Below are 13,097 nucleotides of genomic sequence, written 5' to 3'. Positions count from 1 at the left end.
TATTGAAAAAAAATTTCTTTAATTCAAGATATACAACTATATCTATATTAATTAGTATTATTTTCTTAGTAATTCTTATTTTTTTAGAAAAACAATTGTAATTAGTTAAAAGATTTTTTTTCCTTATATTTCATTTAGCCTTCAACTGCAAATAGGTCTAAAGAATTGTATCCAAAATTCAAATATCAAATCAATAAAATACAAAGATTTTAGCTTGATAACTTGAGAGATTTCTTCAACCTTCTTGTTGAGTAGGAAATTAGTGTTTATTTATCAAGGTAACTTGTGGTATCATGTAGGGAGGGTTTATCAGGATTTAAGTCTTTGATACTTTATGAGTATTACGTGAGTTTTTAATCAGATCATTGATCTTGGATTCTGTATAATTTGGTATCAAAACTTAGATTCGAGATAAATCTTACAATCTTGCGTATTTTATTCTAGCATATTTGTTGTTCTTCACAATAAAAAGAACATACTTTTTATCAGTTCATATACATTAAAAACAAAAAACAATCATATCCATACTGTCCTTCTTGCACTATATGATTCTTTCTTTCATTGTGTTTTTGTTTCATTGCATCTCTAAGTAGGTAATTGCATCCTAGTTATTCATGTCATACATAAAACACATGTCATCTTCATTTGTGTGTTTAAATTTCATTACTTCTAGAGTTGTTTGTCTGCAATTTTCTTTTTCTAAGATTCTTTAGTGTCTCAAAATAAAGCTTAATTACCTTTATTCAAGAGAATTCAATTCTGCTATTCAATTTGAGGGGAGAAGAATGAGAGAGTGAATGAAACACAAGAGTGAAACACATAAGGAAGTGTTATTTTTTTATACCTTTCTTGCATGTTACAATATATTTGCCTAATGAATTAACTGATATGAAGCTCTATATGGAAAAGTTTCAAAGAACACTTAAAGAGCTTAATTGGGCAAAAGTAACAAAAAGATCTTCTACTTCATCAAGAGGCAAATGCCAAATCTAGGGTAAGGAGACCAATTCATGTGATAGCATGGAGAAAAGATAATTCGATTTAAAAAAAGATAAGTAAGATAGCTTACGTACTTGTTGTTTTGTGAGCGGGGAAGTGTATAACCTACAGATTGATGAAGGTAGCTACGCCAATGCTATTAGTCCAATAGTGGTTGACAAGTTGAGTCTGATATACACAACACATCGTCATCCCTACAAGTTATATTTGTCGCATAAATGTTGAGAGGTGAAGGTATCCAAGTTAATATGAATTTTCTTTTACTATTGGGTGATACACTGACGAAGTTATTTGTGATGTTGTACCCATGCAGCTAGTCACCTATTTGGGTGACCATGGCAAAAGGAGAGGCAGACAATTCATGATGGCTTGAGGAACCACTATTGCTTTAGCTTGAATGGTTGAAAGCATACATTTGTCTCATTATCATATGAAAAAACACTAGAAGATCGACTAAGGATAAAAAAATCATTAAAGAGAGAAAAAAAAAAGTCACGAGAAATAAAGAGAAAAATGTCGCAAAGGAAAAAGAGACTAATGTCGCAGGAAAGAATGAGAAAAATCCCACGAGAGAAGAGGAAAGTGATGTCGTGGGAGAAGAGGAAAATAATATCGTGGAAGAAAAAAAAAATTGATGTCGTGGGAAAAAAGAAAGTGATGCGGAACCCAAGATTAATGTTGTAATCCAAAACTCACACAATGCTTATTAAGGCACCAAAGACTTAAATCCTATGAAAATCTTCTCTACTTAACCTGTTATCAATAAAGTTATAGGAACTAAGATCATTGAAAAGTAAAAGAATAGAAATAGGAAAAAATGTTGCAAAGGATACCTCGATAAGTTGATCTAACTCTTTACTCAATAAGAAAGTTGAAGACAACTCACTAGTTGAAATAAATTTTAAAATTTTTTTGATTGAAACTTGAATAGTTATAATTAAAAATTGAAAGCTTATTTATAAAGTAAGGTCATAGGCAATACAAGGAAATAAATCTCTTAAATTAATTGTAGAAATTAAATCTTGCATTACTTGAAAAATTAATAAAAATTAAGAAGAGTTTGACTAATTATGTTAGATAAGATCTTCCTTTTTTAAAAATTTTTTAATAAGGAAGATTTTAATTGATTGTAAAAAAACTAAGGAGAAATAAATGGAAGTTTAGGGCTAGCCATATTATGGTCACCCAAATTTTTCATTTTTAGCTGGGATTTGGTTCTTTAAAAGTCTTCCATTTTCTTGTTTGATTCACTATTCCACTTATATTGATATATAAGTATCATTATGTCCTTGAATTATTGTGATTGTTTTCTTCTTCCTTTGGATTGGGTATTCTCTTTATTGTCTATGTTCATCATCACATCAGAAAGTTGATGATGATCCCTTTGTGGGAGAAAAAAAAGGGAATGTCTATCTGATCCCAACCCAACTTTGTCTAGGGGTGTATTATCTTTCTTGCAAGATTTCAAGAAGGTAGAGATGATTAAACTGCTACATAAGAAGTTTTCGATTCAAAGATGAATCGTTTTCCAATAAGGACCGAATGATATAAACATGGATAACTTGGAATATTCAAGAAACTAATCAAGTTTAAAAAGTCACAACTTAGGTTGTTTATTAAAGGCAAAAGTAGTTTGGATAATGAACAACACCAACACGGAGGAAAGCAAAGATTTGATGTAACGACCCAGGAAATCCAAAAGAAAATATATATAATAATTTAAGTGTGGAAGCGAAATAAAAGGTTAATGTTAATATCCCTTACACAAAAACTTAAAAGTACTAAACATTACAAAATGAATTCTTTGAAGGAAACACGAGAAATGAGAAAAGTAAAGGAAAATATAAAGTATATAGCATCTACTCGCAATCTTCTTGTGGATCGGGCTCTGGAACCAGGTCCTCTTGATCTGAAATGGTTAAATAAAGGATGAGCTACACTAACCCAGTAAAGACATCACACTATATCACCGGTACAGAAGTAAAGATTGGTAGAAAATCAAAACAACTAATGGAGCACTAAATTTAGCAAATTCTTTTATGAATCATAAAATCATTTACCCTTTACTTACCATTGTGGAATTTATGAAAACAAACTATATAAGCAATAATATCACACAGATTATAACTTCATGCACGATCAGTAACATGGAACATATCATAAATTCACATTCATTAATAATAAACTAAATCATAACCGTTTCTCGTTTTACTAGCCTACTAGTATCCATGGGGATCCATAGGGGTGTCTCTACTATACGTGAACTCTTTCCCTTAACAATCTTAATTACAGAGTCATCCCCATACCTCGTCCGATATAAGCACTAAAACATTAAACCTCAATACCCCATCCGGTATGAAGGTGAAGCGAGCTATTCCCATACCCCGTCCAGTATGAGCGCCAAATGACCAAGTCTTCATACCCCGTCCGGTATGGGACAACGTTCACGGTAGAGTTTCTTATAAACCCGATCCGTCCACCATCTCCCAGGATATCTAGTGGGGCTATCGTTTTATCTGTTTATTTGATCATATCCCTTTCCTGTTTTTTCTTAAGTCCCCGTTACCAAATCAAACATAATCACATAAACAATGAACATGCACCCGGTAATGCAATCATATCTTAAATCCCAAAATCACACAGTGATCAAGTAAGACAGTGATACATGCATTTAAAACCATAAAATAGATAAACCAGATATCATCATGCTTTTAAACTATAAAATAAATCAACAGAGAATAATGTCTGATTCGAGCTCCATTAGTAATCCGTAATTAATTATGTACATCTATTCAATTTGTACAAAATACCGTATTATCATCTATTCAAACTTCAAATCCATGATAGGAAATAGGGTGAGGGGTTCTTAATTGATTTGATACCGAAAAGCTAAATGGTTTACTGTGCTCACGAGCGGTCCCTAAGTTCCCTAAATTTTTCTTCGAGAACTGAAACGCACTTACGGTACCTATAAATGCCCCAAATAAACCCAAAAATCAGTTCCAGGGCCTACTCGACCAATTTCAAAAATTCAGTACGATGGCTCCACCGTGCTCCAGCGACTGCATCGCCACCCGCAGCGGCAGTTCACCTCGTGTCGACCGTTTTCGGCCGAATTCGGTCAATTTTACATCGATTCCTGCGAGCACACATGCTAAAGGGCCTTGGTGGGCCGAAAAAATATGAAAAACTAAAACTCACCGGCAGCAGGGCTCTGCGGTGTGGTGACTCCTTTGGTTCACGTTGCGGTTGGGTGTTTCGTTTCGGTCAACCTGTAGAGAGAAAAACAATAATCGCAATGGTAGAAAAATTACACAAAACGAAAATCAGAAAGGACCTCATCGGGGACGGTTTGTGAAATTGTCCGCGACGGTGCCGCTGGACTTCAACGGTGTTTTCCGGCTAATTGGCCGGTTCTTTCACTCTGATTTGGCCATGGGTGAGTTTAAAATTGAATTTCGTACAAAAGGAGAAATTTTTACCTTTTTTGGCGGTCGAAAAATGTTCCGGTGCGGCGGGGGGGTGGCGACGTTCGGCTCCCCGGCAGCTGGGTCGTCTTCTCTAGTGAGGGGTTCTAGCGGTTAGGGTTTGGGTTTGGGTGCGAATGGAGTTATTTATACCGATCTGCTTTTGATCTGGATCGTCCGATCGCGATTAAATAGAAAATGAATCTATGCTGTCCATGCGTGCGGGAACGGATCTCAGCCGTTCGATCGCACGCACGCGGATCGCGCACGTGGCTCTCCCCTGCGTGGCCTCCCGCGTCAGCGCCTCTGCTACTTGACGGGTACTGGTTGGTCGGGGCTGCTAACCGGGCGTCTGACGTAAAGTAATTTTTCTAAATTACATTTTGACCCCCCAGTTTTTGATTTTTCTTTCAAAAATACCCCCAAAACCCAAATTTCACCCTTTTTTTTCAAAATTATTTTCAATTTAATCTTTAATAAATTTTTACCCATTTTTTCATTAAATTAAAATAAATTAAATAAATAATAATTATATTAAAAAAATAAAAATAAAAATAAATGTTGGGTGTTACATTGGACACATCATATGATGGACATGGAAGACATGAAAAAAGTATTATAATGAAAAGTGGGCCAAACATAAGAACATGGGCCAAGAAACCTAACAAAGACTTTCTTATTCATATTAAAGGATTGATCCATAAGAGAAGAAGTATTGGCCTAAACTTTGAGGGCTTTGGAAAGGGGAGGTCAAGTCCACTAAGTCAAGAAAAGAAATAACCCTAAAGAAATTAAGTCTATGGGAGAACCATGAAAGACTTTTGCCCACTCAAGATAAATTTTTCTCTCAAGATGGAAAGTTTTTGTTATGTCCAAGTACCCGGTAACAAATTAGAGTCTGATAACAAAATTGTAACGGCCCGTGAACTTGAAAGAAAATAAATTATGAATTGAATGCGGAAGCGAAATAAATAGTTAGGGTTTATACTCCTTACACAATAATTCAAATTACCCAATAGGGATATGAAAATGACCTTTTTAAGTGAAATAACGAAAATTAAAGAAATAAATAAAAAATAAACAACTGGGAATCCTTCTTGCAACCCCCTTGTGGATCAGGCTGTGGATCTTGGTCATCTTGATCTAAAATGGTTAATGAAAGAGTGAGCTATACTAGTCCAATAAGAATATCACGTTACTCACCGATACAGATATAAAGGTTGGTAAAAATCATGAAAACAACAAATGGAACTCTTAATTTAAGTAAATTCGTTTATCATAAATAAAATCATTTACCGCATACTTACCGTAGCGAGATTTCCAAAATCAACCAATAGATTCAATAACATAAACAATATCATAAACTCATATACAATTAGTTGGCAATAACAACTTTCTGTTTTATCAGCCAATTGGTATCCATGGGGATCCACAAGAATGTCCCCACTACGCGTGAACTCTTTCTTTTTTCTAATTAAAGGGTCGTCCTCATACCTTATTCGGTATGAGTGTTAAAATACAATCCCTTAATACCCCGTCCGGTATGAGCACCAAAGTATAAATCCTCGATACCCTGTCCGGTATGAGACAACATTCACAGTAGGGTTCTCTATGTACCCGATCCATCCACCATCTCCTAGGATATCCAGTAAGGCTACTGTTCATCTATTTACTTAGTCAAATAATTTTCTGTTTATCTTTAATTTTTAGTTTTCCAGTTTAGTTGTAATTATATAAAACAAGTAATACATGCATCAAGGAAACACAATCACATCATCACACTAATTCCAGTGTATTATCATGCATTCGAAAATTGTAAAATCAATCAATCAACTAAACACGACAAACAGCAATAAATAATCAGTTCTGCCTCCATTAGTGACCTGTAATTAATTATGAATATTTTCTAAACTACATAAAATATCGTATTATTATTAATTAAACTTCAATTCTATAACAGGGAATAAGACGATGAATTCTTACTTGAATTGATATCCGAACTTTAAACTTTTGGCTGCGCCTATTGGCGGTCCTCAAGTTCCCTGAATTTTTCTTTGGTGATTAAAACACGATTCAAGTACCTAAAAATACTCTAAAAAGCCCAAAATTAGTGTTAGAAACCTTTTTTTGCCAATTCTGAAATTTCAGCACGGCGGCTCCGCAGTGCTCCAGCGACGGCACCGCCGCCCGCAGCAGCATTTTGCCTCGGGTTGGCCGTTTTCAGCTGGTTTTGTACCAATCCTTGTGATAAAACAAGTTAAGGGGTCTCGATTGGCCGAAAAAAGTTAAAAAACTGAAGTTACCGGCGGCGCAATTTTTCAGTGCAGCGGCTCTGCTTACTCACCTTCACGATTGGGTATTTTTCTTCTGTCAACTTGTAGAGAAATGAATGGTGATTACAATGGTAGAAAAATTACACGAAACGAAAATCAAGAAAGGCCTCATCGGAGGTGATAGCAGCGCCACCGAGTTTTGCCCGCGATTTTCAGCTCATCCGCCCTTCTTTTTGCTCCGATTTGGGCATAGGGGTGTTCAAAATTGAATTTTGAGCGAATGAAATTTGTTTACCTCTTTTGGCAGTTGGAAATGGCTCCAGCATGGCGGCTGGCAGCGGTCGACTCCCTTTTTGGCGACTGGCTCTTCTTCTCCGACGGGGGGTTTGGCGGTTAGGGTTAGGGTTTGGTGTGAAAATGGTTATTTATATTCGTCTTCTTTTAATTTGAACCGTCCATCGCGTTTGATCTGGACTGTCTGATCGCGTTTAAATAGGAAGTAGATCTGGATCATTCATCGCAATTTGATATGGGCTGTCCGATCGCATTTTAAAGGAGAACGGATACGAACCGTCCGTGCGTGTAGGAATAAATTCGGACCATCCGATCTCAGGCACGCAGATCGCTAATATGGCATCCTGCATGGGACCGTGTTAGCGTGCCTTGCAATGCAGCGCGCTCCGGTTCGTCGAGACTGCTGACTGGGCATCCTATGTGGCATAATTTTTTAAAATTATTTTTTGACCCCCAATTTCTGATTTTTCTTTCAAGAACCCAAATTTTCACCTATTTTTTTTCAAAATTATTTTTAATTTCATCATCCACCTATTTTTATTCATTTTTACATTAAATAAAAAATTAAAAAATTATATTTATATAATTAATTTTAATTACATTAAAATAAATTAAGGGTATTACATGAATAAATACGAGTGCAAGAAAAATTATATACACAAGCGAAAGTAAATCATTCCTTACATATACCAAATATATATCACTGAGGTTAATGAATTAGCTACACACTATACAAAATAGGGTTCAACTAATTCTACAAAATATAAAAAGGAGTCCATTAGAGTACAACAAAATAAGAAGCACTCGTCATCTACTAGTCCACAAAGGGATCTAAGCAAACATCCAAAAGTAGATTGAGAGATGGATTTTCACTATCAACCTTATTTGGGAGGATAGATTAGGGGTGAATTTCATAAAACTCAGTAAATGAGACAATATTTTAAATCATACTATCAAAGTTTCAAGAGTTGTATTTTAATTTTAAAGTAAGCTATCTAGTACCACCATAATCAAATTAACCTTACCTTCAGAGATCATCGGACATCACGAGTTTAAGAATTTTATAAATTTTTTTGGTTTAGTTATGAAGATCATTTAAAATACATATCAAAACTCACATGCGTAATGTCAAAACAGTGAGAAACAAATATTATTAAGAAGTAATACTGTAATTAAGAAGTAAACATCGATAATCATCCTAAACCAAATATATCAATCGTTTATTTCAGTTCAATTTCATAGATTTTCAAGCGAAGCCATTAGGGTCTATATCAATTGAGGGCAGATGGGATTCCCGACTACCACTGTGAATGAAAAATAGTGCAATACATTACGATCAGTCGATCCATATTTTATGACCATGACATTACGGTGCCATTGTGCCCCTATAATCAGTTGTTATCCACTCTCATCAAAAAGAATGTCAGTGCCATTCACAAAGAGTGGTTTACCAACACTCTGTAATGGTCATATCAGATAACCCCTTAGTGATATTACTTAGTTGATTTCAATCGTTTATTTCGTTTTCCGATAGAACATATGACATCAGCTCAATAACAATTTTTAAAAAATCAGATTTTCGACCAACTCGGGTTTCGTAAAACCTTTTACCTAACCCAGACCCCAAAAATGGTATTTTAGACAATCCCAACCCACTGAGGGCCTCTTTAATCTAATCGGACACGGAGATGATCCTTCAAACTATCCTAGCCCAAATAAGAGTTCTTAAATCAATCCAGATCAGAAAAGGACCCATTTGACCAAAACTCAGACCCAAGAGGGATCCATTGATCTAAATCGAGTCCAATGAGGACTTTTTGACCTGAACTCGGATCCAAAAAGGATCCATTCTCTGATTGAGACCATTAACTGAAACCCGACCCCATCGAGAGCCCACTAAATTTACCCAGACCAGTTAAGGTCCAGTAAACAAATCTAGCCCATAAGGGCCCACTAAATTTATCTAGACCAGTTAAGATTTATTAAACTAAACTAGGCAATCGGGTTTTCCTTTGGGTCGACGCTCGATTTGGAAAAAAACTCTCTCGATCTTCGGCTCAAGGGTTAGATTGAAGGCCTAAACCCATGCTCGTATGGCATGCCCCGCACTCGAGCATGCCAAATAGGCCTAGTCGCATGGCAAACTGCACATGTAGCGTGCCACAGGCAAGCTATCCTGACAGTTTAGCCCGTTGGGATAGGTCTTTCATGCCCACCATGCGTGCGGACACTCAGTCACGCGACACAGACACATACCTGCAAGCCTCTCGGCATCCTAGCATGCCTAACAAGACTGCATGCGCGCGCAGCCCCTCGTGCATGTGCCTCTGCGCACAAGCACCTGCACACAGCACCTCGGCACAGTGGTGCCTTCACCAACCCAATCTACTTCTGCCATTTCACTCGTGGGTTTCCCTTTATTTTAACTCAAATTATCAACATGCATTCAAAATTTCATATCATACATTCACAAAATCAGAAGCAAACATCAATGAAATATCATACATTTCAGAAGCGACATGTAAAGTTGATTTAAACATTTTAAAGTTTTTAAAATCATAAAAACATACATTTGAAGCATGAAGAGATATATTAAACCCCTTACTCTACTTGAAGAGTCCTCGAGTCCAAGAAAAGAAGAAGTTGTTTGCGGTTGTTCAAAGGGAAAAGCTCGCTCCAGCAGCAAGTGCGACAGTGTTGCAGAAGTTGTCTGGGTTACAAAAGGAGGTTTTGCAGACAAGAAAAAAGGAGAAGAAAATGAAGTTTCACAAGTGAGTTGCTTGACACCTAAAGGAAAGAATAAGAACCGAGAGGGAAGAAGAAAACTCACCGTGTAAACGTGGAAAACAAAGTATGATTGGTTTTGTTGGGGTGGAGAAGAATAGAGAGCGGTGGTCTCTCGGTTTCCTTCTTGGGTCTCTCTCTCTGTCGAATGAAGAAGACAAAGGAATGAGAAGAAAATGAGAGAGAGGTGGAGTTGATTGCTTTTTTATAGGAGAAGAGCAGTGTGTGTGATTGGATCACACACACACAAGCCCTTTCAATTATTGATCGACCTTATGGTCAACCGGTTTGGTGGGCAGCTTCTGCCCAGCTGCCACATGTCGAGCTGGACTGCTCGCAGTCCCGTCTGTCACTGTTCCCCCATGCGTAGGCGTCCTGGCTTATCACGCAAGTGGGACTTTTTTGCCCACGAGGCAGTTCCGCAGGTTGCCAGCGAGTGTTAACCCCCCTCCTTTTTTTTTGTTCTATTCCGTTTTTCTTCACATTTTTAAAGATCTCATAAATCGAAATAAAATTTAAAAACATATTTTACATACAAAACTCATTCGAAAATAAAATGCTAAATTAAAATGAAAATTTAGCACAGTCATCCATATAGGTTAAGGGGTATTACAATTTTCTTTTCCTCTCCGTATTTTTCTCAAATGGCAAAAAAGAAACAAAGATCAAGAAATTTTAGAAATCTATTAAGGCAGAATTAAAATCATATATTTATAAGTTTCCAAGCCAAGAGCATATCTTTTTAAAAAAGTATATTCATATATAGAAAAAAAATCAATGGAGATCATAAATGAATTCTAAGCATTTATCATAAGATTATGTACGAATTTACTTAAAATCAAGATATCTTCTATAAATTAAGAGATCTTCAAGAAATTTTTTTTTTAAATTGAGATATCTTCAAAAGATCTGTAAGAAATTTTGTTTAAATTAAGAAATTTTCAAGAGATCTCTTTATATTTTAAGTTCATATCATGTTTAATTCAAGAATCTTTTCAGAGACATCAAAATCTCAACAATATTAGAAAAAAATCTTCTTTAATTCAAGATAGACAACCATACCTACATTAATTAATATTAAATATTATTTTCTTAATTATATAATTTATTATTTCCTAAAAAAGTAATTGTAATTAATTAGGAGATTTCTTTTTCTTGTATTTCACATAGCCTCCAACAATAAATAGGCATAAAAAATTGTATTCAAAGTTTAAGTATCAAATTAATAAAATAGAAAACTTTTAGCTTGACGGTTTGAGGGCTTTCTTCAACCTTCTTGTTGAGTGGTGATTGGTGTCTACTTATCAATATAACTTGTGATGTTTTTATCAAATTTTTTTTCTTAAATTGATTTTAACTTATCAACATTTTTCTTATGACGTTATAATAAATTTATTTATCCTTTCTATTTTAGTTCTAATCACATATTGATTGTGAATTAAGTAAAGAGAGTTTACCATAATTTAAATTTTTTATGCTTTATGAGTATTGTGTGAGTTTCTGATCATATTGTTGATCTTGAATTCTGCATTACATAAGTTCTAGTTTAATTCAAGAGATGAGAGAGATAGAGAGAGAGACTCAATTTGTAAATTTAAAGATTTATAAATTGTCACTAATCTTGGTAAAACAACACTAAACCCACATATTTTATGAGATGGATAAAAATTATTATGTTGGAAGTAAATTTTAGCATTTATCTTTTGGTAGTTATTGTATGTGATTACCTTAAAGATGTGCATCTACTTTGTGTAGTGATATGCATATTCTTGGGGAGCTTTTAATGCTTGGGTTTGAGTCTTATGTGTTATGAGTTCATATGAATGGACAATAAAAAATTATTTATTTTAATTAAGATAATCATATTTTAAAAAATTTTATTAACTGATATTTTCATCATCAAAAATAATCTAAATTATAATTTTGTATCTTCATTAAATAATAATGTTTTAAAAAAAAAGAAGAGACATAAAAACTTTGATATTATTTTGTGTTCCCAGTTGTAAATTAGAAAAAATTACGATTTTTTTTTCATACATAAAATGTATGTTTGTTTGTAACAAAATTACTTGCAAATGTTTTTAGTGTAGTTAAAATTCTAAATTTAATGCTAATTATATAAATTCCTATTTATAATCATATGGATGTTTGAATCAATGTGGATGAAAATATGTTTTGTTTTTAATGAAAGGTGAAGGTTGCTGTTTGGTGAGGGAATGAGAAACAGCTGTCTATTTATCTTAATTTTCTTGTTTGATTGAATGCATTTTAGTATCTAAATATTTTCTCTTCTTTTTTAAATAAAGTATTATGTATTTTTGTTACTTTTTTTTAACATTTTTAATAAATATTATGTATATAAATCAACAGTTGAAAATAAAAATATAATAATAACATCAATGTCTTAAAAAATAAGATCAGAGCTCAAAAATAATAATTTATTTTAAATAATAATTTTGTATATTTTTTGAAAAAATATTTTTATTACTATTTAAAAGTATAAATGTGGCTATATTTGTCACAAACATATAAAAATTTTAAAACACCATACTTGCTTATATCACTATACAGGTAATTTCCAGAAATTTCTCCAATTTTCTTCTTCTTTTCAGCCCCCCCCCCCTCCTCTCTCTCTCTCAACTTTTTTATTTCTTTTCTTGTTCAACTTTGGTTTTTATTTATGCATGAATTAAATAAAATTTTGTTTCTAATTTCAGGTTTTGCATTTTTTTTCCCACTTTCTGTCAAATGTGCATGGATGAATAAATCTAGTATTATAATATATACGTATATAAACATATTTGGAAGGTACATTCCAAAATGGCCTATCATAATAACCCAATTGAAAAATTAATGTAATTTTTCTTGCAAATTGAACTAAATCTTATATAAGTCAAATATTAATAAAATTATATAATAATTTGAGATTGAATTTAATGATAGTCAAATTAATAAGATTACAATTATGCTATGTTGGAAAGACAATAAACCGCTAACTTTGGGTAATAAGAGGGAAGGAAATTTACCGTGTGTCACAGACATTAACTAACGGGTATACACGGCCTCTGCATGTACGCCACGTGTCCAATTCAACCACCGGATAAGACGATTCTTAGTTTTGGCTTGACTTGGTCCTACCGTAAGCTTCGGCGACGCGTATGTACCGGATGCCCCCACCTCCCTATTTTTAAGCATCAACAAACAAAAATAAATAAATATAAAAAAATAAATTCCGGAAAATAAGTGATAATAATTTCTTTTTTCTTTTTTGTTGAAAACA

General features: G+C 34.0%; 1 long non-coding RNA gene across 1 annotated transcript; it reads right to left on the bottom strand.

Moving 5' to 3' along the window:
• Positions 1-2,693: 2,693 nt before the first annotated feature.
• Positions 2,694-10,025, bottom strand: LOC148253036 (uncharacterized). Its single transcript, XR_015813670.1, has 3 exons — positions 9,864-10,025; positions 9,639-9,743; positions 2,694-2,908 (listed from the first exon to the last, which is right to left on the bottom strand). It is a non-coding gene; the product is annotated as an uncharacterized LOC148253036 (long non-coding RNA).
• Positions 10,026-13,097: the final 3,072 nt, after the last annotated feature.

The sequence above is a fragment of the Carica papaya genome, chromosome 7, assembly GCF_054855325.1.
Source record: "Carica papaya isolate Zhongbai chromosome 7, ASM5485532v1, whole genome shotgun sequence".
In the NCBI taxonomy this organism is placed as follows: Eukaryota; Viridiplantae; Streptophyta; class Magnoliopsida; order Brassicales; family Caricaceae; genus Carica; species Carica papaya.
The sequence above is the reverse complement of the archived record's forward strand: the minus strand, read 5'-3'. Positions and strand labels throughout refer to the sequence as shown.